This window comes from Sciurus vulgaris (genome assembly GCF_902686455.1).
Source record: "Sciurus vulgaris genome assembly, chromosome: 11".
NCBI classification, from domain to species: Eukaryota; Metazoa; Chordata; class Mammalia; order Rodentia; family Sciuridae; genus Sciurus; species Sciurus vulgaris.
Window position 1 is genome coordinate 42,066,310 of NC_136472.1, and position 27,388 is coordinate 42,093,697.

Sequence of the window (27,388 nt, forward strand, 5' to 3'; positions counted from 1 at the left end):
TTTCCCGCTTACTGACTACATGACTTTCCGCAAGAGATGTAACTGTGCTGAGCTACAGTTCCTGCATTCATAAGATGGGGCTAATAAGAGATCCCTTCAAAACTGTTGTGAGAAACTGATGAAATAATAGTGAGTCTCAACCCTTTTGAGACAAATGCTTCAATTTTATTGCAAATACCTCCATTACTATCCTGAAGTAAAATTCATAAATAACATAACCTATAAGCACATATAATAAAAAAAATCAATATAATACCTATGTGTGATTTAAAGAAGATATAAAAGGAAAGTAATTTACAATAAAATAATTTATAAATGCTCAGGCACAAGTACACTAGATGCTCTAATGAAGTGTCTGCTGTTTCCACCTACATTTTTCACCATATATGTGACAGGTACAAATGCAGGCCAACACAATTGTGTCACATTATCAACTCAGGTACCAGAGAGCATGAAATAAAGCACAGTCTTCCCCAGGCTTACATAAGAGTTGCATTCCTTTTATATGTATATAAAAACTATGCAAAACATAATTCTTAAATAAAATGAAGTTAGGCTCTAGGCTGAGATAATTATAAACAATTTTTTACTTCCTTGATGGTCTCAATGGGCCCTTTAAAAAGTCAAGTAGGGTGTAGGACAATGCTTTCTTAGGCAGAACTGTTCCAGGCATTACAAGATGCCAAGTACCACGCATCCTTGGGTCCTAAGGTGATTTTTAACATCAGCTGGTTGTACGAGAATTCATTCAATTCTGACAGTAACTAGACACTGTTAGTGCAAACCCCATACATTCGGGAGATTGCCCCTCCTTGAGATGCCAATGGCAAATGGGTTTCCATGCTGCCCACACTATTACCCAACTGAATATAACGTTGCCATCCCCAACCCCAAGATTTGATAATTGACTAGAACAACGCACGGAGCTCAGGAAAGTACTATTCTTACAAATTTACCACAAGGGATACAATTCATAAATAGCTCAACAGAAGAAAGAGGTAGGTCATGTAGAACTTCCATTCCCTCTCTGGCTAGGCATGCCTCCCTCCCAGGGCACTGATGTATTCACCCACTATGAAGCTCTCTAAACCTCATAGTGTAGGGGTTTTGATGGAGGGTTCATTACATAGGCATGGCATTAAGTCCTTCTAGCTCCTCCCTCTGCTCCTCAGAGATGAGGCAGGCCTGGGGTAGTGTTGGGAATGTGCTGAAAGTTCCAGCCCTCTAAGCATGGCCCCCCTCCTGAAGCTATCTAGTGCTCACCCCTTGAGTCATCTCATTAGCTTACAAATGTTACTTATCATTCAAGAGATTCTGAGAGTTTTAGATGCTCTGTGCCAGGAGTTGGGGACAAAGACCAACTATTTTATTTATTTATTTGTTTGTTTATTTATTTATTTTGGTACTGGGGATTGAACCCAGGCACATTTAACCACAGAGTCACATCCCCAGTCCTTTTTATATTTTATTTACAGTCAGGGTCTTGCTAAGTTGCTTAGAGCCTTGCTAAGTTGCTGAGGCTGGCTTTGAACTCAGATCCTCCTGCCTCAGCCTCCCAAGCCACTGGGATTACAGATGTGCACCACCGCACCTGGCTTATTTTTTTTAATTATGTAATACCACTCCATAAATGTTAATTATGTTCAAATTTTTTGACAACCAAAAAGTAGTTTCACAAATTTTTAAAATGCCATTTGGAGGTGGTATTTCTTGCCTAAGAGCCACTGAAATTCTAAATCTGAAAGGAGCTAGCATAGTACCTAGATTACAGTACAGGTATAGTCAAGATAGATTCCTTTCCTTTTTTCCTCCCCCTGTGTGTTCTCTTTATCAGCTGCAGTTGACCTGAAGCTCTGAGGAATTCCAAAAGGGTGGGAGGACAATTATTAGACCACCAGTCCCCAGCTTACAATGGTTCAATGTATGATTTTTAAAAAAATTTTTCCAATGGTTTGAAAGTCATATTTGTTCAGGAGAAATGATACTTGAAATTTTGAAATTTGATCTTTTCCCTGGTTAGCAATATGCAGTACTACACTCTCCTGATGCTGGGCAGGGTCAGTGAGTCCCGGCTCCCACTTAGCCATACGATCCCACTGGTAAACAACCAACACCCCACAATGTTCTGTGTCACTAAGCTAGATGTCCAGTGGGTTAGGTGTATTAAATGCAGTTTCAATTTATAATACTTTCAACTTGCAATGGTTTTATGGGGACATAACTCCCTTGTGAGACAAAGAGCACCTGTGTTTCCATTTGCTTCTCTTGGAGAGAAGGCAATGAGAAAAACAAACATCAGTTAACTAGAAAAAGAACATCTTTTCAGGTGCGTGGGATTTTTTTTTTTTAATGGTGTGCAGACATCTGTACTCTATAAGGACACACACTCAATTAACTTAGTGGTAGATGGGAACTTCATCATGTTCAAATAATTTAAAAGCAGCTGCCAAAGGACTAAAGGACTAGTCTTGGTTGTATTTGCTATGAAGAATTTTGAAAACAAAGGTGACGTCAGACTTGCTGTGGGCATCTGTTTCATTTCATAGGGAAACCTGTGGAAGGAAGAATTCATTTGACCATAGAATTCTGAAGAGCACCTTTGTGGTATTGACAAGAACCAGTGTCAACTGGAGAGTCCAGGTTCTAAGGAAATGTGTCCTTTGGGAATGACCCCAAACTTTGAACTTGGGGCTGAGGGCAGGAAGGGGTCTAGGAAAGAGAGGGTGATAATAAATTTGGTCCACTCAAATTCTTTCTGGAATTGGTGCTCTTACCTGCCAGTTCTTTGTGCATTATGAAAGGTAGCGCCTTTATCCTCATTATTTTTCTTGAATTCATTATAGAATGGGGACATCATAGTATTTCAAAAGATAAAGTATTTCAGAAGTACAGGGAAAAATTTGATAGACATAGAGGTTAATCGGTGAAAATCTCTCAGATTTTTTTTCTTATAAAAGTGGTAGTGTCTTGAGGAGACAATGTTCAGAAACAAAGACCAGGTACATCTTAAGACTTCCATTAAATTCACTTAGCAGGTAGTGTATTATGAATATAATAATAATAATAATAATAATAATAATAACATCTCCTTAATGTTAAGCATTGAAACAACAATTTCAAATTCTTTTTTTTTTTTTTTTGTGGTGCTGGGGATTGAACCCAGGGCCTTGTGCATTTGAGGCAGGCACTCTACCAACTGAGCCATATCCCCAGCCTTCATTTCAAATCCTTAATGCAGTACATGGTCGGTTTTATCATCCCATTTTATAGGTGAGAAAAACTAGGCTCCAGGAGATTAAAAGCCTTGCCAAAATTCACACGGTTAAAAAGAAGAAATTGTACTTGGTGGAAGTAGAATCCAATTGAGCTCAGAATCCTCCAGAAGCCATTTCCCTACTTTCTCTGGTTTAAATATCTTTAGAGTAAGTTCTTGTCCTCCTTTTCACCAGAGCAGTGCCTAAATCTTTCAGGCATGGGTTAAGCACATTTTCAAAAAAATAATTAAAACTTACAAGGGAAATTTTTTGTTTTATGATTCTGACAACATAAAATTAAATAAAAAATTTGCAGGATAAGAAACACCATTTTAAAAATGTCAAGAGGTAATCAGACTCGAGAGGGAAATATTTGCAATATATGCCACATATAAAGAGTCAATTGAAAACACGACATAAAAATAAAAAAGTCATGAACGGTACACAAAAAGGATTTACTGTTCAAACCCACAAATCATTATTAGAAAAATGCAAATTAAACCAACACTTAAGTTATGTACCTCATCCAGAAACACCCTTACAGACATACTCTAAATATTGTTTAGCCAAATATTTATGCACCTTGTAGCACAGAACATTGACTGTTTTTAGGTAACAGATATCCATCACTCTATCATCCACCCATCTGATTATCTGTCTGTCTATCCATCCATCCATCACTATGATTCCATACTGATACAACTGATTCTAGTGAAAATTCTACAGTGTTCATCTTAGCCTTCCTTCTTTTCTTACTTGTAACAATTTTCTTTGACAATGAGAGACCTGGATTTCCATTAGCCACAATATAATATATTTACTTATTAATTCAATCCTAGAACACACATAGTTTCAGACTTGCTAGGCCATACCCTTGTGGGAAAGACTCTCACCTCTGCCAACATGAGTAAGATATTTGTGTAGTCTTATTTTTGTCATTAGCTTAATAACAGAGTAAAAATATTGTCTTTCCAAAGTTCTCTCCTTTTGGTGAGCTTCTCTCCTTTTGGTGTATTTATATTATTGATTTGTCATATAGTAAGTTTCATTTTTATTGTTTGTATTGCATTAAGGATCTCACAACCTGATCTGTATTTACTTTTAAAATTTATTTTGGGGATATGCTAATAATTGCCAGAGCTATATATTAAAAAGTTATACTAAGAGTATCACTCTCATCCCTGATATCCCATTTCCATCCCCCATTCTTTATATTCTGGTCCCACCCACCACCTTTCAGTAACTATTCCCTTTAGTTTCTAGTTTATCCTTACCATATATCTTTTGCACAAATGAGCAGACATCACCGTTTTCTTTGATCTCCTTTTCTTACATGAAAGTTAGCATACGAGGAATGTACTTTGCACTGCTTTTTTTGTGTATGTAACAGAACTTACTAGACATCAAGTCCAGCTTTTTTCTTTTTACTTTCTTAGTGTTCCATTGAGTGAACGTGCCATAGGTTGTTCAACTACTTGCCTGGGTACAAGCATTTAGGTTTTTTTCTGATATTTCTGCAATTACAAGTGATGGTGCAATAAACTTTTGTATATGTATTTGCATATTGTTGGACATTAGTCTTCAGGGTAGATTTATAAAAGTGGAATTCTTGAGTTAAAAAGTAAATGTGCATTTATAGTTTTGTTAGGCATGTTCAAATTACCATTTGTACCTACAAATGGTACAACAGTTCTCATCCTCATCTGCAATGCAGGATATGCTTGTTCTTCCACACTCTTGCCTATAGAATATGCTGTACACTGATTAATTTTCACCAATATCTAGGCACTAGGTACACTCTTTGCCATTAGGGTATTAACATTCTAGGCCTTCAGTGTGCAGAATTAGGAAACATACAAAGTTCTTACCTATTCATATAGAAATATCTTCATTTTATGTCTAATATGTATCTAACAATCTATCATTTATCTGTGATCTCCAGAAAAATCTATATTGTATTACTTTATGTATATGTATGTATATCCTATTGTTTTATCTATATCTATATTTATAAAGAGGTTTGTCATGGGGAATTGGCTCATGCTACTGTGGAGGCTAAGAAGGTCTATGATCTACCATCTTCAAACAGAAGATTCAGGAGAGTCAATAGTGGTATCATTCCAGTCTGAGTCCCAAACCCTGAGAACCAATGATATAAGTCCAAGTGCCAAAGACTGATGGTGCCGTAGGTAGAGAGACTGATTCTTTCTTGTGCTGTCTTGTGCTAGTCCGGCCTCCAAGGGATTGCATTAGGTGCACCATATTGGGAAGGGAAAACTACTTTACTCAGTCTACCATTTCAAATTAACAATTCCTGATAGGATGCACTGAGAAAGGCACAAAATGTCAAAAACTGCAAGAATTTAAGTCGAGAACACTACGGACAAACTCAAATGCAGGGACATCCTACAAATAATGAGAACTCTATAACAGGGTCAAGGTCATTGAAGATAAAACTGAGAAACTGGCATAGATTATAGAAATTAACTAAGGAGACATGACTACTAACAATAGTGTGGGATCCTGAACCAGAAAGAAGATGTTAGTGGGAAAACTAGTGAAAGTCAAATGAATATTCCATCAGTGTTCATTTCTGGGTTTCAGTAGTTGTACTGTTTTTGCAAGAGGTTAATGTAAGAGGAAGCTAGGTAAAGGGTGTGTGAAAACTTTCTACTACATTTTGCAACTTTTCTACAACTCTAAAACTATTTCAAAACAGAACATTAACAATGATGTTTTCCTCATAAAATCAGTGACTGGCTAACATCAATAATTGGGAAAGTTCAGAAATGCACAAAGAAAAAAATAAAGCCATCAAATAATTCCATCACCAAGAGATCAAATCTGTTTTTATTTTGCTATAATTGCACACACATTTATTCTGTTTCCAACATTAGGCTAATAAAATATTCATTGTTATATAACCTACTTCTTTCCCACTTAACAATATATTGTCAGCACTTATCCCATGGAATCAATATTCTTTAAAGTTGTTTTAAATAGCAGCAAAGCATTCCAGGTTATAGACATATAAGTTTATTTAATCCAGTATTTCGTGAAATATATTTTACAGAGTGCTTGTTCTGGAGTATATTAGGAGGTGTTTTGTAATGAAGGATTTCTGTGACCAAATGAATTTGAGAAACACTGAGTGAAACAGGGTTAAGTAATTTCTTAATTGGAATTTTTCTGACAAGATTCTTGTTAATATGCTTTATGATTCTGAAAAATAAGGGTATAGGATGTGGGTCCCAAACTCATTTGATGAGGCAATGACACAATCTTGTCATTAAAATGGCATGTGTGTATGTTAGTTATATTTTTCCTGATATTTTAAAAATACTTGATTCCATTAGATCAAGGAACTTTAGTAGGAATTAAAACTGCTGTCCATTCAGTTGTTGTTTGGGGTTCCAGCTGCCAATGCCACCAGGTGTAAGTGAAGACCCAGAAATTATTGTAGTCTTCCAAATCTTGATGCTTGGCTCAGAGGAGATAGTGTTTTGTTTTTTTCAGGGGTGAGAGATTTTTAGCTCACTTATGGTTACATCAATCCTGGAAGAAGTCAGCAGCCCTGAGCTGAAGTTTTTAAAAAGTTCATAAAAGTTGAAAACCATGTAATTATGGTGTTATGGTTTGAATCTTTAATGTCCCCCGAACAGCTCACATGCTAATGCAGGAATGTTCAGAAATGAAATGATTAGATTATGAGATCTGTGTCCTGTCCTCATCACTGGATTAATCCATTTGATGGATTAATAATTCAAAAGAACTCTTGTACTGGGTGGTAACTACCGTTAGGTGGGGCACATCTGGAGGAAGTAGGTCTCTAGGGGCATGACCTGGATTATATCTTGTCCCCCTTCTCTCTTTCTCTACTTCCTGACTACCATGAGCTGAGCGGCCTTTCTCTGTCATGTCCTTCCACCATGATGTTCTGTCCAGGGCAATAGAGTTAGCAGACATGAACCGAGACCTCTGGAATCATGAGCTCAAAATAAACTTTATCCCTCTAAGTTGTTTTTGTCAGGTATTTTGGTCACAGTGGTGAAAAACTGACTGACATAGATGGTGAGGCTTTAGACCATAATTCCATATGAAACCAGACACTACTTTTCAAGGCAAATTGACCTCTTCTAATGATATAAAAGGTATAGGTGGACAGAATGCTGCAAGAATATTACCCTGCCAATACAGAAGCCAAGGCTTTTCTTTGATCTCTCCACTAAGTTAACTTATTAACAAGCTATGGGACCCTGGGTAATTTACTTAACCTCTCTGGGCGATCATCTCAAATTAGGTCTTGAATTATCTTGATTCAGATGCCCAGATTTTGATGAAAAGTCAAAATTATTGCAGTACTTAAATAAAACACTTGATTTGTTATCTCCACCACTGCTCATAGCATATCAATAAGTTGGGTAGCAGAATGGATAATTTAAGTTTCTCTCTTAGAGAAAATACAATATACCGCATAGCTTACATTTTGACTTTCTAATCAATCCACGAAATTCTTTCCAACCTCAGGGCATTTGCACTTGCTGCTGCATTTGCCTGAAAATGTTTCCTTTGACCAGCTATTTCTTTTCTCTTTAAGTGAATTATTATTTTAATTATACATAGTTATGGGGCACACTGTGATAATTCTACACACACATATAGTGTGTAATGACTAAATCATGGTAGTTAGCACTTTCATCTTCATATATGTGTGTGTGTGTGTGTGTGTGTGTGTGTGTGTGTGTGTGTATGTATACATACTTTTTTTTTCAGTACTGGTGATGGAACCTAGGGGTTCTTTATTTCTGAGCTACATTTCCAGTCCTTTTTTTCATTTTTAGACAGGGTCTCACTAAGTTATATAGGCTAGCCTCCAACTTTTGATCCTTCTCTCTCGGTCTCCAAAGTAGCTGGGATTACAGGCTTGTACCACTGTGTCTTGTGACATTTTTAAGAGGATGTTTTTGATCAATTTGTAATAATTGTATATACTTATGAAGTACAGTGTGACATTTAAATGCAGCAAAAGGAGCGCAAATGAGAAACACATTTCTTCCATCTTGGCTGAAATCTTTGCCAAAATTTCCCCAAAGAGGCACACATCTCCTAGCCCATCATCACTCTGCTTTAATTTCTTCATAAAATTTGATCTCAAACTTATGGATTTGTTTATGTACCTATTGCTTATTTCTCTTCACAGAAATCCACAAAAAAACAGATTTTGTGGTCTTGCTCAAACTGTGCCTAGAACATCACCCAGGGCTGCAAATATCCCCAGGCAGGAAATAACTCACTGGGCTGGAGATCAGAAAGGAGGCTTGTGGCCGGAGCCTTTAGGGTGAGGAGAAAAGCAGTCAGAGCGATGTCAGGGAGGTAGGTAGGGGCCAGACCACATGAGATCTTATTGGCTGGTGATTAAATGGAAGTGATACTATAATAGAATGTGAATCTTCTCACCTGTGCATATTTATAAAGAACAAATTATTTGTAAACATCTATACCTGACCTTTCACTAGTAACTATTTACTTGATCTATATGCCTCAAAGCTGATGCCACATCCCAGTGAGTCACAACTAGACAGCTTTATAGGAGACTCTTCAACACAGGGGATCTTAACCTGGGCTCCAAGGAAGGGCTTCAGAGAATTTGTGAGTCCTTGAAGTGAAATGAAAAATTTTTTGTAAGTGCAAGCATGCATATGTGTTCTTGGGGAGGAGTTCCATCAACTTCAGTACGTTCTCCATGGGGCCCTATGGCCTCCAAATTTAAGAATCATTGATCAGTTTTCTCTGAACAATTTGACTCTTACAGCATCTAGTTCAGGCTGGTGAATATGCTTGCTCTCCATTTAAATCGCAACTTAATTTTGTGAACTGTACTTTCTTTGATAAGCAGGCAGAGAAGTAAACATGGGAAAACGTGTACATTAAAAAAAAAATCAATTAGCAGATGCCAACCTGTGATAAATCAGTTGTCCATGTGTTAAGTAACCTGAGTGCAGGTGGCAAGAGCTGATGTTCCTCCCAATGACAGTGGCTGAAATATCCATATAAGATGATCTTTAAATATTTGACTGTTGCCTTAAAATAGCTACCCTGATTTTTAAAAAAAGAACATAATTTAAAAACCCTTAGCTTATTTTTAATTTATAGTCCTTGAAAAAAAAATAAGTGGCTGGCCCAATCATTTATATGCCTGGGCAAAAGCAATACATCTATATAAAAGTACAGTGATATATTTCTGTTGCTACTTTAATGTGCTGCTCCTCGCCCTGTATGTTCTGATTCATTGGAGAGTAGCAATCATGTCGACAGGCGCTGTTCTTCAGTTCCCATCAGCGACAACTAAAGGCCAATTCAAGGTTGTGGTGGGGTCATGAATCTAACACAGTCGCTGATAGAACAATTTCCCTTCCACACAGCATTGTCAGTGGGACACACTGGGAATAGACAGGGAGGCTGGCTGTGTGTATCTCTATCTTCTTACTTTTCCTTTTGTTTCTGAGCCAGTATCTGCAGTGTGTACCAATCTAGCGCCATTAGGGAATAAAGGCCAGTCGGTGGAAAATTGATAAGGGAGAAAATTTCTAACACCTCAAGAATTGGGAGGTGGGGGGGAGCTTGTCCCTCTGTGCAAACAAGTCATCTAATAATGTATTACAGGGGGGTCAAGAGCAGAGAAACAGAAGGAGAGGCAGAAATAAAAGCCTGTGGGTTGGACACAAGAGAGGTCTCAGAGCTTTATAAAGAAAACGTTTACATTCCAGAGACTCTGAGGGTTAATTAAATAACCAAGTTCTCTTGTTCTTTCGTTTCCCCAGTAGTGGCTGAGTGAGTGAGGAGGCTTTCTCTCAGCCACTTTGTGTACCCCTCATCTGGCAACAGCCCAAAGTTTGACCAGAAAGCCATGGCTCAAATTTAGTGGAAAACAAGGTCAGAAGGTGGGGGGCCTCAGATGAGGCTCCCGTGAGGGGCACCCTTACTTCCAGGGCTAAGCCTCAAGTTTTGTTGAGATAAAGTGATCTCAAAGTGGGGCGAAGAATGAATACTAGGGGGCTTATGGGCAGGTTACCTCAAGACAGTCCCAAGACACGGACACCAATGTGCGTAGCATCTGATGGCATTAACAGCATTCCAGGGTGGTTTAAAACTTGGGCTTGAGATTCAGGGAAGGCATTAAGGGGCTAAGGACTCACCCCAGGGCACAGTGGTGGATGAGAACTGTGATGTGAAACAGGGCCCGTTTGACTCCAGAGCCCGTGGTCCTAGTTGTTAGACTGAAGCTTCCCAGTTTGGGAGTCCCAGGTACAGATTAACCAGGGCATTTTCCCTGTGTCCCTCTGGGCCCCAACTGAGCAACTGAGTAGACATCAAGTACAGGTATATTTTGCTCTTATGGAATTAAATGTTTCTAAGACATTATAAAAAAAGTTGAAGGTGAGTGAGTAAAATGTTTTTGGTAGCTATAAACTGTCAAAGACGAAACTAGTTCCAGCTACTACTAACTGAGCATTCTTTGCTTCCTGTAACAAAAATAGTTGCTTTAAAATAATAATAACAATAAACCCTAATTAAGTCAGTTAATAAATGTATAGAAGAGGCAAATCTACCCCCACAGATCTGAAATTCATTTTAGAGACAGTCAGTTGCTATTTTTTTTTTAACTTTCTTCCTTCTTTTTATGAAGAGGAAAAAACCCTGATTTCCTAAATGATATTTTTCCATTGGAAAATGAATACAATTATTACAGAACATTTCAGAAGTACTGGAATATAAAAGAAAGAAATTAACCAGCCATAATTCTACCATGTTATCAATATTTCATGTTATTTCTGCTTGACTTCTTCAGTATGTGTAATTTCTGTCAGTTAATAGTCACCCTGCTTACGTAAGCTTGGAACCTAATTTTTAAAATTTAACATTTCTGTGTAAGCACTTTCCCATGTTGTTATAAACTCTCGATAAATAATGTCTTAATGGCTGTTTAATGTTCCAACAAGTGGGTATTCCAGAGTTTACTTAATGATTCTTTTATTATCAGACATTAGGTAGTTTTCTGTTTTTTATTATTACAAATAATGTCTTAAGAAATATTTGGGAACATTTTCCCCATTTTAGGTTATTTCCTTAGGTCAGATTTACAGAAGTAGGATTGCAGGGTCAAAAAGGTATGAAAACATGCAACACTCTCAAGAAATATTGCCACACTGCTTTATAAATGAAGGGTGGATGCAGTTTGCACTGCCACTAGCGACTAATCGAGCAAAACTGCAAAGCAACTAAAAACATTTATGGTGTTAGACCAGGGTTTCTCAACCTCAGCACAATTGACCTTCTGGGCTGGGTGATTCTTTGTTTTGAGAGCTGGCCTGTGCACTGTAGGACGTTTAGCAGCATCAATATCTACTCACAATCCAACAGCAAACCTCAGTGTGACAAGGGCATATGTTTTCAGACATTGCCAAATGTTCCCTGGAGGGCAAAATTGCCCCTCATTGAGACCCACGGTGTGAGACAAACTTCAACTTGTATTTCAACTCTGCCACGTACTAGTAAGGCAACGTGGACAGATTACTTGACTCTTCCCTGGCTTATCATTTATCTATTCATAGTAAACTTAAATAGGACAGCACATGTAAAGTGTTCCATACAATACTTAGCATGTGGTAAGAATTCATTGCCATTTGTAACGAAGACCATAGTGGTAATGCTTCTAGTGACCAGGTAAAGATTGAGCCTTTGTAAATGAAGACATGGGTTTGGTGAATCATTCACCATTTACTCATTCATTCAACCAGATTTATTGAGTCCTTACTATGTGTCAGGCATTGTTCTAGGCACTGGGGATACAGCAATGAATAGCACACTATACTCACGGAGCTGACATTTGAGTTGGGAGACAGACAATAAATAAGGTTGAAAACATGAACCATATTATTTGTTAGCAAAGGAGGTGTTTGGGGGTGGGGAAGTTAAAACTTTAGGTAGGCTAGCTCCTCAGTCTCTATTGGGAAAGTGATATTCAAGACCCACTTTTGCCATGTGGCAACTGTGGTAGGAATAATCCAGACAGAGAGAAGAGCAAGCTTAAAGGCCTTGAAAGAGGAACTTGCCTAGAATGCTCAAGGACTAATAAGTGGGTTAGTGTGCCTGGAAGAGAATGGCAAAGGAATTGGGGCAGTGGATGAGTGGTTGGCTGGTAGCCTGATGATGAAGACCTGGTAGAGACTTTGCTTTTACTTTGTGTGACGTGGGCAGGCATTTGATATAATCGTTTCATACACTTTAATTCTTGATGAGAAATCAGTGCAGAATAAGGAGTGGAAGTGTTGACTATCCAAGAGTTTATATTTTCACTCTCTAAACCTGCTTCTCTTTATGATAGATAGGATTTTTCCAGCCTAGTTCCAAAATCTTGCTAATCTGGGATTTCCATTCTACCTCTGTTGAGCAATCTGATGTAGCTGGAGGCAGAGGTTCAGGTTCAGTGAGGAGAGCTGACTCCAGGGATGGGCATAATCATCATCTGAGTGGGTGGGCTTGCTTTGTTCTTTGATTTGATTGTGTGACAGTCAGGGCGATGGAGGCAATGTTCTGGGAACAAGGAACTTAACCCTCCCTTCCTCCTCTGTACCAGCAATGAGGCTTTTAAAGCCTCCATGAATGGTGTGCCCATCTCTCTTTCTCCTTAAAATTATTGAAAAGAAATTAGAGTGAGAAACTTAGACAATAACTAAAGTGAACGAAAGTGATGTAGGCAGACTTGAGGGCTTTCAGCCATAGGTTGCTCTGATGGCTAGAGAGTGCTTAGACAACTCATTGAAACAAATCTCTCCTGCCCTTGGGGAATGTGGAATGACGACTTTCTTGGTGAGACTCTATCAGTGGTATGCATTTCTCAATAGTCTTTTATTCCAATATTATGACTCATATTTAAGATGTATCCTTTAAGCATGTCAACAAGTATAAATGCATGCTTGACTGTTTTTTTCCTTTAGTCCAACTTGATATTAATCAGAATTAATTTCAGATAAAAATCTCAATATACATTTGAACTTGAAGGGAGGGAGTACATTCCATTGGTTCTCCTCTCAATAGTAACTCTTCCACCAGCTCTGGTTCGGCAACATGACTCTCCTCTGAAGGTTGGTTCTCAGGAGCTCCTATAGGGTGAGAAAAATCTCTCAGTCCAAACTTGAAGGCAAGAGAGATTGGCTGTGTGGTGTTTCATAAGGTTTACAGCATTTGAGGTAATTTTGTGAGTTGTAAGGTTTTAAAACAGCTGTATGTGTTTTGTAAAAATGTTTAATCTGATTCTGCCTCCTGCTATTCATGTCGGAGTGTTCAGGACTGGATTTTCTAAAAGATCAAAGACAACTGCCAACCTCCTCAAAGACAGTTTTACTGTGTAAGTCACCTGGGCAGATTGCTTGAGGCTGCCCTCGTTCATTCTCCAATATCCTTTCCCATACTTCATCTTGGATTCATTTCTTGGTTATGCCAGCTCTTTACTTTGTGAGCTCCATCTCAGAATGGAAATTCAGTCACTGCCATGGCCCAGTGGAAATTGTCATTGACTCGGGATACAAAGATCTGCGATTCCTTCATTCATCACCAGTTCTCCAGTTAGTATCCTTTTGGCAGAGTCATTCAAGCTATGGGAATACCTTGGCCAGACTGTCTTGTGACTCTTAGGAAGCTTCTTGCCACTTAACGATCCTACCTTTTCAAAATCTATAACCTGGAAAGAGGAAAAACTGGTCATTTGTGTGGACATGAGTGTCTCCTCACAATGGAACACTTCCCATTCTCGTTTTAGGATGGTGTGCATTTTTGCTATTTGTCTTGGTTATATCACCTTGCTAGTTGCCTTGTGAAGGTGCAGAAAATTCCCTTCCCAGTCCTCTGACCAGCAGATGATTAAAATGGCTTTAGGAAATATTTGCAACACTAGTGGGGATTATTGGTTGTTTTCACAGTGTAGGATCTTGGTTTTGATCATCTCTAATGGCAGACCAGGTCTTGGGACCAGGGATGGGGTCATGGAAAGTGGCATAAAAGGATCCCAGCAATAGGAAAATTAGCAACTCCTATTTCATTGGACACATCTACCTGCTTGAGAGGGAAAATATTAGGCTTGAACCAACTGATCTAGCCAATTGCCTACATTGCAAATTGGTGTAGAACACTGTGGCGGGCGGAACCTGGGGCCCAGGGTTACGCCACGTGCATCCGAAGATGGGGACTGGCAGAGAGCAAATGGCATTCTGATTATGCATGGAGAAAGGCAGAACGTGTTTACAATTGGCTGTATTATAATCAGTTCAGCCGCCTAGCGCGTGGACAGATGTACTTTACATGTATGCTCGAGCGAGTGATGGCTTGACCTTTAACAGGATTGGATGGACATATCTGGTTACAATTGCTTATGCATGAGACTGCTTATATATTGAGGGTGTTATTTGAATAAAGGGGAAGCTGCTTGATGAACCTTTGAAGTACGTGTCTTCTGTCCCGCTGGTCGGGCCGTAAGCGCGAGAAGCGGCGGTTTTAGGTAAGCGAAAAGAGAAAAAAGCTGGGGTTTTCCTCCAAAACCGGAGCCGCTTGAAGCAGCCTGGCGGCAAACAGCAGCGGCTTGCGGCAGAACACTATACCAATTTGCTAAATCCTGGAAAGAAAGACATTTAAATATTTCCTTCTACTGAAATGGTGACCCAGACCAATATTACTACTAAGCCCATACAATCCACAAAACACACACTCTAGAAGGAAGGAGGTCCAGAATAAGAACCAACAGATAAAAAGAAGAACCAAGAATCAAAAAGAATATCAAATAATACTGTACAGTAAACTTAACCTGAAACAAAATTATATTAATTCTCCTTTAGTCAAAGACTGACTGAGCATGGTGGTAAATGAAAATGTAAATAAATTAAAATGATTTGAGATAAGTAATTCACTTAAATGGAAATACACTTTTCCAGCTTCAGAGTAACTTACGTGTCCTTAAAAGACAGAGAGGTTTTAAGTATTGTTTTAAACTTTCATCATCCAAGCATTTTAATGAAGCATTATAATGTCTAAACAGCTTTCCCCTTGTGGATCTACATTGAAGAAGAATAGCCCATCTTAGTTGTGGAAAGGCAGCCTCCAAGGTAAGGAGATGAATGTGTTCTTCTTCTGCCTATGGTGCTTGGAATTGGAAGGACTTAAAAACTTCACAGGACAGGTGTATTCTTTTTTTGCTCTACACAATTGAGAATCTGGAACATTCCAGCTGCCTCCAAAATTGGCAGCAAGTAGGCTCACCAGCTGTAAAAGTGCAAAGAGTATATCTGGAGGGGAAAAACTCTTTCAGGCCCTAGGGATTCTTTGGTCCCTTGTAAGAGATTGCGTCTACCTCACACCCTCCTGGCTTGAGAGAGGGCTGGCATGTGGCAAATGCTGGGATTCAGAAGTATGGACAGAGTGGCTTTGAAGCTTGTTTTCTGAACAAGTTCAAATTAGAGGCAGATCAAGATTAAGCTCAAATAGAAGATTTTTAGGCATAGGGCAAAACTCAACTTTCCTGATTAGAGAAAGGAGAGCGAAGGCGAGAGAGTGCTAATGAAAGATTCCAGGCAAAGAAGTCAGGGCCAGCTGCCAGCTCACAGACTGAGCTTGGCAGACAGACAGCGCAGCTCTGACAGGGAGTTTCTCTGTGCATTTTAGAAGGCAGAATAGATCTAAATGCAGCCAACCTATTGATTTATTCTCTTTGTACTGGACATGGCTTTTTATTAAAGAAAGCAGATATTCAATAGTGTTAACTAGTAATGGGAATTGACTTTTCACTAATTACACAGACCTTGGCATTAATGCACTTTAATGGAACCTGGGCTCTGTGTCCCTTAGATCAATCCTGAAGTTTTTCTCTAACTCTTTCTGGTCAAAGGACATGAACAGCATTGTAACCGGGGAGACCTTTTTTTAATCTCTCTCTCTCTCTTTTTTTTTAATTCATGGGATGAATAGGCTGAGGAATTTCCTTTTATTCCAGAAGACCAGAGAAAGGAATAGTTTTGTGATCTTTAAAATACATAGAAACTGTGGTCTGACTGACTTTGGAGTTTGGTGTTGGCTGTTTAGAATTCGATTATGAATGCTAAAAAAGAGTTCAGTTTCCCATGCACCTGGCTGGGTCCTGCCCTTGCTGGATTCTCTGAGGCAGAAGACTCATCACTTATTTATTGTTCATTTGTTAGATTTATTAAAAGTAAATAGGATCCCTGACAGCTGTTGGATTCACACACAGACAGGGAACTGGGGATGTGAGAATATATGTTGCTTGGCAAACCTCTACAGCAGAATCCGACCTCACCCGAAAGCAAAACAGCGTGAAATACCAGATCTTGCCATGAGGGAGCACATTCTTGAAGTTCCCAGGATGGCAAATGTTCCATCTCTAGTTCTCCAGGATTCATTGCCAGAGTCTTCTGTTGGCCAGGGAAGACAAAGGAGACCTTCCCAGATAATGCTGCTTCAAACCCAAACCATGGGGCCCTCAAGTTGTCAGGAGGCTGTGTGTATCTTATTCATCTTTGAATGAACGATGCCTAGAGTCAGAGTCAGACAAATCCCATTTCATTCATGCCTTTACCTCTTTCTAGCTTTGTGGCATCAAGTCAGTCTCTCTGAGCCTCTACACCTTGATTCTGCAAAAAATGGAAATAAAAACACACGTTTTCACAGGGTTGCTGAGAAATCTAAATGAAATACTGGATGCAAAGCTTTCAGATCAACACGTACCCTCTTGGTAAGTAGTAGTTATGATTGGCATCATGTTTTAATTCTTTGCATTTACACATGGGGTACTTGGTACATGGAAGGTCTGCGAATGGAGTCTTTCTTTGATTTGACTAATTTGTGACTGGTTTGCAGCGGACAAACAGACACATACCTGACTTCATGGAGTTTATAACTGGGTGGAGGTACAGGTAACAAAGAAGTAACAGAGAGTAAACTATTTGAAATGTAATTTGGATACCTATGAGTGCCATGAAAGAAATGAGGCAAGGAAAAAAGATAGAAAAAAACAGTGTGAGTGTGTGCGTGTGTGTGTGTGTGTGTGAGAGAGAGAGAGAGAGAGAGAGAGAGAGAGAGAGAGAGAGAGAGAGAGAGAGAGAGAAGTTAGAAAGTGAAGGGCTGTGAAAGAGACAAATAAATAAATATATGAAATATATGAATGGAAATTCTTCTAGTACCTATAACACCCCTTCTCTGCTTGTTTTAATTCCTCTGATCATGTGTTCACTCAATGCTGTCTTCTCTCTTGAACTGAGGAACTGTTGTGCTAGAGACTTTCTCATTACATGGTGAGGTGAGATAGTTTCCATCAGGTGAGTCTCTTCATTCTCCTCCATGCTTGATCTTGTGCCCTTTTTCTTAAAGAATTTCCCACCCCAAATCAAGGACTTCACTTCCTTAAAAATCCCTCCCTCTTTGTATTGCACTTCTGTGCCTCTGGATTTGACTTCCAGAAGTGAATGGCCCTGGATTCAAGATATCTCAGACTTGGAAGGAGTCTTTGCTTTCTATTTGGCCCCTCAAAGTGTTACACAACTGGACTGCCATATTGAATTATTTTCAGCAGTAGAAATTCTTTGATGCCCCATCTCAGACCAAGCTCTAATTTGAAAGTAATAACATTTGGGCAAAGCTCAGATGCACTAAGTTGCTGCCGAGGGCTTGGTGGGTTTGGAGGTAATTGGTTTTACTCAGTTGCTGATGCTTCACTTGGACAAATGAGAAATCAAACTACAGCTCAGTTTTCAGAAAAGCCCGTGTCAGCAGTTCAGTCTGACTACTATTTCAGAGCTTGTTATGTTATTGGCAATAAAATGCAACTAATATCCTGTTAATTAATATTGTATCCTACAGCTAATTTATCACATTATTAATCAGAGTCATAAAGGCAAGGAAAATACAGCTCACCTTTAGTATCTTTTCATCTCTTTTAAACACTTGTATTTATGCACAAATACGTGTTTTGGTCAACACTGCCAAGTGTTTGGTTGTTCCTGGATGAGTGTATTCTATTTTCAAACAGTAACTTGCCCCTCAGGAATATTTTATTTAGCAAGACAGGACTTAAAGTGAAAGGGTAACCATTTCTGATGGTAACCTTGGCTTTGTGCTTCTAGTAATTATCCTTTAATTGCATTACCCTATTTGAAATAGAGTTGTAATTGGAAAAAAACAATTTGACATTCCCTGATGCTTACTCTGACATGCACTATTTGCTTTTTATTCAAATGTAAATTTTCTCCATAATACTATCAAAGAAAGAAAAAAATTAAGCAAAATTGAAATGTCAGTAGCAATTTCTGACATGCAGGCAGTGTCATTCACTGGTGCTGTCTGGAAGGCAAGACTTTCAGTTCAGACAGAAAAAAAAATCAAACTATGAAATTAGCATGCTCTGAGGAAGGAAGAGATGGATGGCAGAATCACAGATCTATCCCTTTGGGATACGTGTCCACTTTGCACAATGGCTTCAAAATATTCAAGAGACCACTAGCTGTAATTTTTGGATGAATAATCCTTTTCACTTATAATGAAAAATGTTTTCCCTTAAAAAAGGAAGGATCATAAACTTAACTTTCTTTCACCTTAGGCATCTTGAAGGTGTGATTTTAATTTGGAGCATGTGTTAGGCAGTCTTGGAAATGGCTCAAATGACTTCTGCCTTCTGATACTCACACCCTTTTGTAATCCCTTTCCTTTGATTGTGGACTGGACCTTTTGACTTGCTTCTAATGAATAGAACATGGCAAAAGTAATGGCATGTCACTTCTGAGATTAGGTTACACAAAGTCCTGTGGCTTCTGCCAAGGGCTTCCCTGTTGGGCTCCCTCACATGCTCACTCTGAGGGAAACCAGCTGCCATGTTGTGAGCTGGCTGGTGGAGAGGCCACGTGGTAACAGGGAAGTCTCTGACCAACAACCAGCAAAGAACTAAGACTCCTGCCCAGTATCCCATGAGGAACCAAAGCCTGCCAACAGGTGAAATTGATTCATTCCTCAGTTTAGTCATCAGATGAGCCCACAGCCCCAGCTGACATTCAAGAGAGACTATAAGCTAGAGACACCCAGCTTAGTGGCACCTGGAATTCTGACCCACAGAAGCTATGAGGTGATAATCATTTGTTTAAAGGTACTAAGTTTGTGTGTGTGTGGGGGGGGGGGGGTCATCTGTTACCTAGCAATAGATAAAGAATACAGGGCAAGAGAAAGTGGATTTTAATAAATAGTTCTAGGTATGTCTGACTTGTCATGTAGATTGGCAGGAAAAAGCAGAAATTGTGTAGGAAAATAGCAGCTATGCCCTCGCCTCTCTGCTTCCTCAGGAATGATGTAGGATCTTTCTGTGTTTCAACTTTCTTATCTTAATCATAGGTCTAATTAAAAATAAAATAAGAGATGCAAAACATCCAGAAAAGTTTACATATATGAAATGATTACTTTTAAACATTTCTCAGAGCTTGGACCAAAAATCTCTTAGTTCAATATGGAGTGTAGGAATTTTTTGAGGTAGTAGAGTGAGCACTGTGGATCAGTAAGGCCTGGGTTCTAATCTAGACTTCCTTACTGATGAGCTGCATGACCTTGAAAAACACTTGAGTTCTATCATTTTCCATTTTCTAATCTGACAAACCTTTAGACACCAAAAGGAAGGGAAACAGGACCGGTCAGTCCTGATTGATGAGAGTGCCTAGGAGTAAAGGTACAGTAATTGGGACTCTTTGGTCAAAACTGACAGAAATCCAACGTGAAATAGATTATCTCTAGGATCTACATTACGTTTTATCTTTTTTCTTTTTCTGTGTTTGTTTGGCTTTTACTAGGTTTCCAAAAGAATGATTGTAATTTTTTTTCACCCAAGAATCTACTTTTAAGGGCATTTTCCTGCCAGAGTGAGTGCTAAAATATGTTTCTTAAGAGCATGGTTAGTCAAGTGAATCCATTATTTGTGAAGTACTGAGCAAAGGTGCTGGGACGATGACATCCAGGTTCCGGGCACCACAGAGTTGACCAACAGGGCCCGTTTCTGGTTGTCTGATTCTTCTACCTGACATACCTCCCACTAAGCCTAGAAGAGGTGTCTTCACTCAGGAAGTATCTCACAAACCCCTGGGGTCCAAATCTTGCAGCTCTGACCTTAATCATATTACAGGGCCCAGGCAAGTGCCTGCACAGTCCAGACTCCCAAAGAGCAGTCTCTTGATTTTTTTCCCCTTAGCACCTTTCTTGCTCACATTAGCTGGGCCCTGTGTTATTTCCAGAGGTCTCATCAAGCATAAGCAATAGGACTGTGCCTTCCTCACAGAGTGGACAGCCACTTAACCAGGGAGCTCCTAGGATCCTGTGAAGGTCCCTTGACCACACTACCTTCTTTACCATCCCTCATCAATATCCTAAAGTTTAAACACTGGGTTTCTTCCCAGAGCACGGAAGAAGGCATTGGAACAAGCACACAGGATTTGGAAGCAAAAGATATGGGTTGAAATTCAGGCTCTGGCAGAAAATAACTGAGGGAATGTGAGCAAGTCAATTAATTTATCTGGACCTAACTTTTCTATTCTGTAAAACAAGGGAGAGTCTATGTGCCTTCATTTTTCCCTGTTTATGTGGGTCACATGAAAGATCAGTTGCAAGACTATTTTGAAATTTGAAAAGGAGTACTTAAGCACTTACTTAAGGGTTAATGTGTGATTATAGCAGAGATGAGGTTTTCTGTCCAACACTTAGGGCACTGAAGAGAGGGGAAACATGTTGAGGGAGTTTTGATTGATGGGCACAGGTGAGAGAGTGTAGGAATCAGGATCCTCCCATTAAAGGGGGCAGAAATCCAATTTTAGGAGAAAGTGTAGGAGAAAGAAGAAGGAATAGAACAAGGACAGTGTTGGTCTTCAGGGAAAATTTGAGAAGGGATTCCGATCCAACTGGGACTTTCTTTGTTTTTCTCAGAGGAGAGCATTGTTCTGTGCTGTGCAGACTGTCTTCTTGCATGTGCTGGGAGCTGGCTGCTGTGGGAACCCAATATGCAAATCCTGTTTCTCCTGCCTCTCAGAGGACCTTGATCTCCGTAGTTTCAGTTTTGAGCATTCCAGGGAAGGATGCTGATTGCCGTGATTGAGATCAGAGGCCTGTTCCTGGACCACCTGAGACCAGATAGGCAAACCTCAGGGGGATACAAGCAACTGCCTTTCCAAAGGAGTGGGGACACCGCAGAGATCCTCCAAAGGTAGTGCTCTGCAGGGAGGCCCTGGTCAGGCTGTGGAATGTGCTTTACATCGTGGACTCCCCTGGCCCGGGGAGAAGACTGACCCGCCCGGCGGCAGCGGCATGGAAACACTTCAATCCCCCTGCGGAAGGCACCCCAAATGGGCAGAGAAAGAAGTTTTGCAAAGTGTCAATCCTCTCGAGAGCAGACCGGGCGACATTCCCGCTGGGAGAAAGATGCGGGAGAAGCCCTACTCAGGCCCTTGCTCAGAGCCTGTGAGTGCAAGAAAGTGGACTGCTGGGACCAGTAAAAATGTCATCCTCTCCTAGGCGTGGATGCCTCTGCCATTCGTACTGATGGGTTGGAACAGCAAATTCAACTCAGCCTTTGAAAGAAGCAGAAAAAAAAATGTGTGGGTAGAGGGAGGTGAGGGTCAGGGACTCTAGGAACTGACAGCGCCTTCTCCACGCTTCTTCCACTGTTGTTGGCAGCATATTTCAAATCGTTTGTGTTGCTGGTGTGGAGGAACTCCTAAGCCCACCCCATCCCTCCTGTCACTGCCTGCCAGTTCCTCATCCGTGCACTCAAGAGCCCGTGTGCCACGGCCCCAGTGTGCCTTTCTGGATTCATCCCTCACTTCCCCTTGAGTCTATATAGACTTCTCTTGCCTACGAATATACCAAACCAAATTCCACCCCAAGCTGGGCCTGGGATCTTTATTTCTTCCTGGAATGTGCTGCTTTTTGAAAGCTTTTCTGTTCATCCTTTATGAAGCTTTTCCTGATTTCCCCCAAGTAGATGACTTCTTCCTTCCATCTTCCCATAGCTTGTACTTCCCTACAATGCTCACCACATTCTGTCTTGAGCATGGTTTGGACTTGTTTTCTTCCATTCTTTCAGGTGAAATGATCCTTAAGAGGAGGTTAAAAAAAAAAGAAAAAAAAAAGGATGATGGTAAAAATATATTTCCTGCTCTGTGCTGGCACTGCACCATATTTCAAGTTACTTAATATTCTCAAAAATGCTTTTTACAGATGAAAATTGAAACAGGTTTAGTAACTTGCCTGAGGTCACACAGCTAATTCAGGCCTTGGACCCAGGTGGTGTGCCTCCCAAGGTCCATGCTCCTCACCAATATTACACTACTTTTCAGGGGACTGAGAAATATGGACTATGAAGCCAGAAAAAGCCTTTTTCAAGGTAGGAATTTATAATTTTGTATACTTTTTCTTCAAGAGGACTTAACAATTGTATTAACTTAAAGTCCTGTAAAATTGTTCTGGAAGTTCTTGCTCACTTTTGAAACCTCTTAAACTGTGTTTAGTATGATGATCACTGTGCTGCTGCTGCTGATCATGGCAACTCGTACACAGAGACTTGGCGAGGCACACAGCTAGTTCCGCTATCTTCCTTGATCTTTCTAATGGCCTGAAAGTTTAGCATGACCCTTGCCACCTTTATAGTTGATGGGCTGCTTCAAAAGAGACTGAGTGAATTTGCCTGAGGTCACCTGGCTATAAGTGATGGGGCCAGAGCTGGAACTTGGGGCCTCTGGTCTCTCATGCTATGCAGCCTCCACACTGAGTTTGTTGCCCCTGAGTTCTGGGATCCTTTCCAGGCTCATAGATGGCGCTCCTCCCTGGCCCTGCCTCATCCTGGGCATCTGCAGAGCACTTTATCACTCCCAGCAATTACCTGAATTGAAGTTGTCCATCCTGCCTTTTAAGTTCTTCTCAAGCTAATGAACCTTTTCAGCAAACACAGGATACTTGATGTTAATCACATAGAGAAATGCATGCTCAATTTGTTCACCTTTAAAAACAGAGTCTGAAAGGTACAGAAATTGCATTTAACTTCTGAAGCCCTCATCTTGACAATTTCTTAGGGGAGACTTCTTCAACTGCCTGTCTTCAAGAGTCTTTCAAAACCCTCAAGCAATTGCTAAAGTGATACTAGAAATACATTTGCCTGTATCTAGAGATTTTTGGTAATAGCCTATAATTTATCACTCTGTGTAACAGAAAGCCTGGAGAATTATATTACAAAGAAATATTCAGTTTTCACAGTTGATATGTAACCACAGTGCTAACCAGTAATGCCTTGGACCGTGAATGACATCTAAACACTGACTCTGAGGGAAGTCATTTCACTTCTGCTGATTTTAAAGGATGTACCACTGATAGGTTTCATGCAGGAAAGTGTCTCTGCCAACAGGGGCCTGGTATTCTCTCTGAGAATTATGCAGTCAGTGTAGAGGTAAGTGGAGGCAGAGGTTAAGAATTCAAGCTCTGGAATGAGGGTATGACCTGCATATTCCTGTGTGAATCTGGGCGTATGTATCCATGCCTACACCTGGGTGCGATCAGTGTGGTTGATGCACACCACTTAACTTCATTCACTGACTCAAAGTATTTCCTGAGCACCTACTAAGTGCCAGGCAGCGTTGTAAATACTCAAGACAAAGCAGTGAACAGAACAAAACTGCCTCAAGGATCTTCTCTCTGTCTGAAAAATGAGAACAATTGTAGCATCTAGCTTGTGGGCCATATAAGGATTATGGTAACTGATATATACTTACTACTATAATGTGTTTTTAACTTCAATTCTAGATTAGATTTTATGAAAACTCAAGGTTGTTCCTTTGTTTATATTTTCAGCCTCTCCAAAACTTTTTGGAATAATTTTAAGGAGTTTACTTTGATGGGGTCCAGAAAAAATGATAGTATATTCCAGATCATGTGGGCAGGAATATTGTATGAGACAGGGACCCATACGTTTGGTAAACCAACTCATGTTTGGGATCTGCTCTAGTGGCCTTGGTATACATTGTCACAGGAACTCTTCATTTTCAGCATTACTCTGAAAAGATTTTGCCTGTATTACTTTCCCTCTGGAGTTTCTGTCTGTCAAGAACACTATTAAAGAGTGTCAAATGAAGCATTTAACCTAAATCTCTGATGTTATGGCTCAAACTCATTTCCTTTCATCTTGCCTTGCAGGTCTCAGTAGTGGGGGTTGAGTTGGACGAACTAAATAAGAGAAGCCCTCTTCTCCCAGGTCTTGTACCTGTGCTGCTTCTCTGGCCTCTGTGATGCTTTGGAGTCCCAGGATGGTGTGCTGTCCCTCCTTCCTTGGAACACAGCAGGATGTGATGGGCAGACAGCAGGCTACCCTTTTCTCCCACTTCTAGAGTATAATGTTTGCCTTTCTTTTCTCTTTCTTTCCTTTTTATTCATGGGAAAACCATTTTCCAATAAGGCCTGGTGTTGATTTTTTGAGATGGATGTAAAATTAGAAGCAGAGTTAAATCTTATGGAATTGCTCGTATTAACTATTGATGACTGAAAGAAAGGAAGCCAGGAAGGAAGGAAGGAAGCAAAAATAAATAAATAAATCATAAAAAGGAAGAAGAAGAAGTCTTAAGAAGGAAGAACTGGCTGTGGTGGGGCACACCTGTAATCCCAGCTACCCAGAAGGACGAGGCAGGAGGATTTAATGAGGCCAGCCTCAGCAACTTAGTGAGATCCTGTCTCAATAAATAAATAAATAAATAAATAAATAAATAAATAAATAAATAAATGAAAGGTTTGGGGAGGTAGCTTGGTGGTAGAGTACCCCTGGCTTCAGTCGCCCCAATGTGACCCCCTCATGCGCACACAAGGAAGAAAGGGAGGGAGGGAGAAAAGGTTCTTGAAGAAGATAGGGCTAGAATTAGATCATTACAGATACATTCTGCTTCTTAATAATTATTGTAATTTAATTAAATTTCCTTGCTTCCTCTGTAGAAAGTACTGGACTTAGTAGAGTTTTCATACATCATCTCGCTTAACCATCACAATTGCATGCAGTTCCCCTTCCCCCTTAAATTATTCCCATTTTATGGATGCAAAACTGAGAGTAAGAGTTAAGAGAACTGCCCAGGGTTGTTCAACATTTAACCACAAAAGCCTCATCTGCTATATGAGAAGAAAGAAATATAAATCATTAGCTCTGACAAACTTCACCACCTTTTTTTACAGTAGTATTTTTCATAATTATGGGAGTAATTATGTTCAATACAGAATACTTGAAAATGTTTCTGTATACATATATGGTGGAAGAAATTTAAAAATCAAGTCAAAGATGAATTCTATTAACATTTTAGATTTCTCACTGTTTTTCTGTTTCATTTTCCTTTTTAACAAATTTGAAATTATTCCCTTTATCTTGTTTTATACTGTCCTAAAAAGATAATTAATACAATGTCATGAATCTTGCCCCGTATCATTACAAATTCTCCAAAAACTTATTTGGTCATATTATATTAATACACACATATTCTACCATTCATTATTCAATTGTTTTTCTCTTGATAAAAAATTAGGCAGTTTTCAAGTTTTGCTATTATAAATACGAGGAACATTATTATATAAATCTCTATTTTTAGTGCCAGTGGACTCCATATTATCATTTAGCAGTGATCTGTCTCTCACGGAACGTGCCATTGTCTACCTGTCCTGGTTGTCTGCTCACAGTGCCCTCCATGGCATGATGGGTAGGGAGCGGATACTTCACACTTGTTGGGAGATGTCATAGCTGGGCCTGGGCTGTGAGCATCCAGACCAAAGGCCAAAGCCAGCAGAGTCAGACCACTTGCGGTCATTTCCCCGCCTGGTGCAAGGTTAGGATTCCTCAGAGTTCCTCAGGTGAGGAAATCTTCAGCTGGGTGGGAATTTTCCAGAGGAGGCAGAGATGACCAAGCAGTAATAGGTGCTGTGGTGGCTACCCTGCCCTTCCAGCTTGAACACTCTCTACTGGCTGACACAGGGCAAGCCACCTCAGCGCTTGCCTGAGCACCCGTGGCTGTCACCTGGTTGTGGACCCTGAGGCTCCTCAGCTTCCTTCTGTGGTAGATTTCCAACCCACTGAAGAGAAAACAAAGGACAGCAAGAAACACACTTCCTTTTATTTCTTTTTTCCTTTGTTATGGTTTAAATATGAGGTGTCCCCCAAAAGCTCATGTTTGAGACAATGGAAAGTTTAAAGGAGAAATGATTGGGTTATGAAGCCTTAACCCAATCAGTGAACTAATCCCCTGACAGGATTAACTGAGTGGAAACCAGGCGGGTAGGACATGGCTGAAGGAGGTAGGTCGCTGGGGGTGTGCCTTTGGGGTATATATTCTGTGTCTGGCCAGTGGAGTCTCTCTCTGCTGTCTGATCACCATGTCAGCCTCTTTCCTCCACCACACTCTTCCACCATGATGTTCTGCCTCATCTCCAGCCCTGAGGAATGGAGCCAGGTGTCTATGAACGGAGACCTCTGAAAGCCTGAGCTTTCTTCCCCTAAAGTTTTTTTTTTTTTTTCGGTACCAGGGATTGAACTCAGGGGTACTCAACCACTGAGCCACATCCCCAGTCCTCTTTTATATTTTATTTAGAGACAGGGTCTCACTGAATTGCTTAGCACCTCACTGTTGCTAAAGTTGGCTTTGAACTCACGACCCTCCTGCCTCAGCTTCCCAAACAGCTGGGATTACAGGCCTGCACCACTGTGCCCAGCCTAAAGTTGTTCTTGTCTTTTAGTTACAGCAGTGAAAAGGCTGATTAAAATACCCTTCTTTGATTCCCAAAACCTTATTCATACTTGGTCAAACTCGCTTTGCCTTTTCAAAGGAGGGAGGGGGCTGCCGTCTTTTGGGGGAACAGGGAGTAGAAAGGAAAGGAGAAAATGTAGAGACACAGTGATTAGACTGTATCTGCGAGTTGTCTCTCTGGCTTCATGCATATTTTTGCCCAAAGTCGGACTTTGCAATTTTAAATATTTTCTTTAACCAAAAATATTAAATATGTACTATGAAGCAAGCATTATATGTAGTGCAATAGGTAAT

General features: G+C 40.0%; 1 long non-coding RNA gene across 1 annotated transcript in view; it reads left to right on the forward strand.

Annotated features, from left to right (window-relative positions):
• LOC306640768 overlaps window positions 1-22,721 on the forward strand; it is a 49,218-nt gene extending 26,497 nt beyond the window's left edge. Inside the window, exons 2-3 of the long non-coding RNA XR_013757889.1 lie at window positions 15,343-15,409; window positions 22,673-22,721. This is a non-coding gene — a long non-coding RNA (uncharacterized lncRNA). The remainder of the gene's footprint in view (window positions 1-15,342; window positions 15,410-22,672) is intronic.
• The last annotated feature ends 4,667 nt before the right edge of the window (window positions 22,722-27,388 follow it).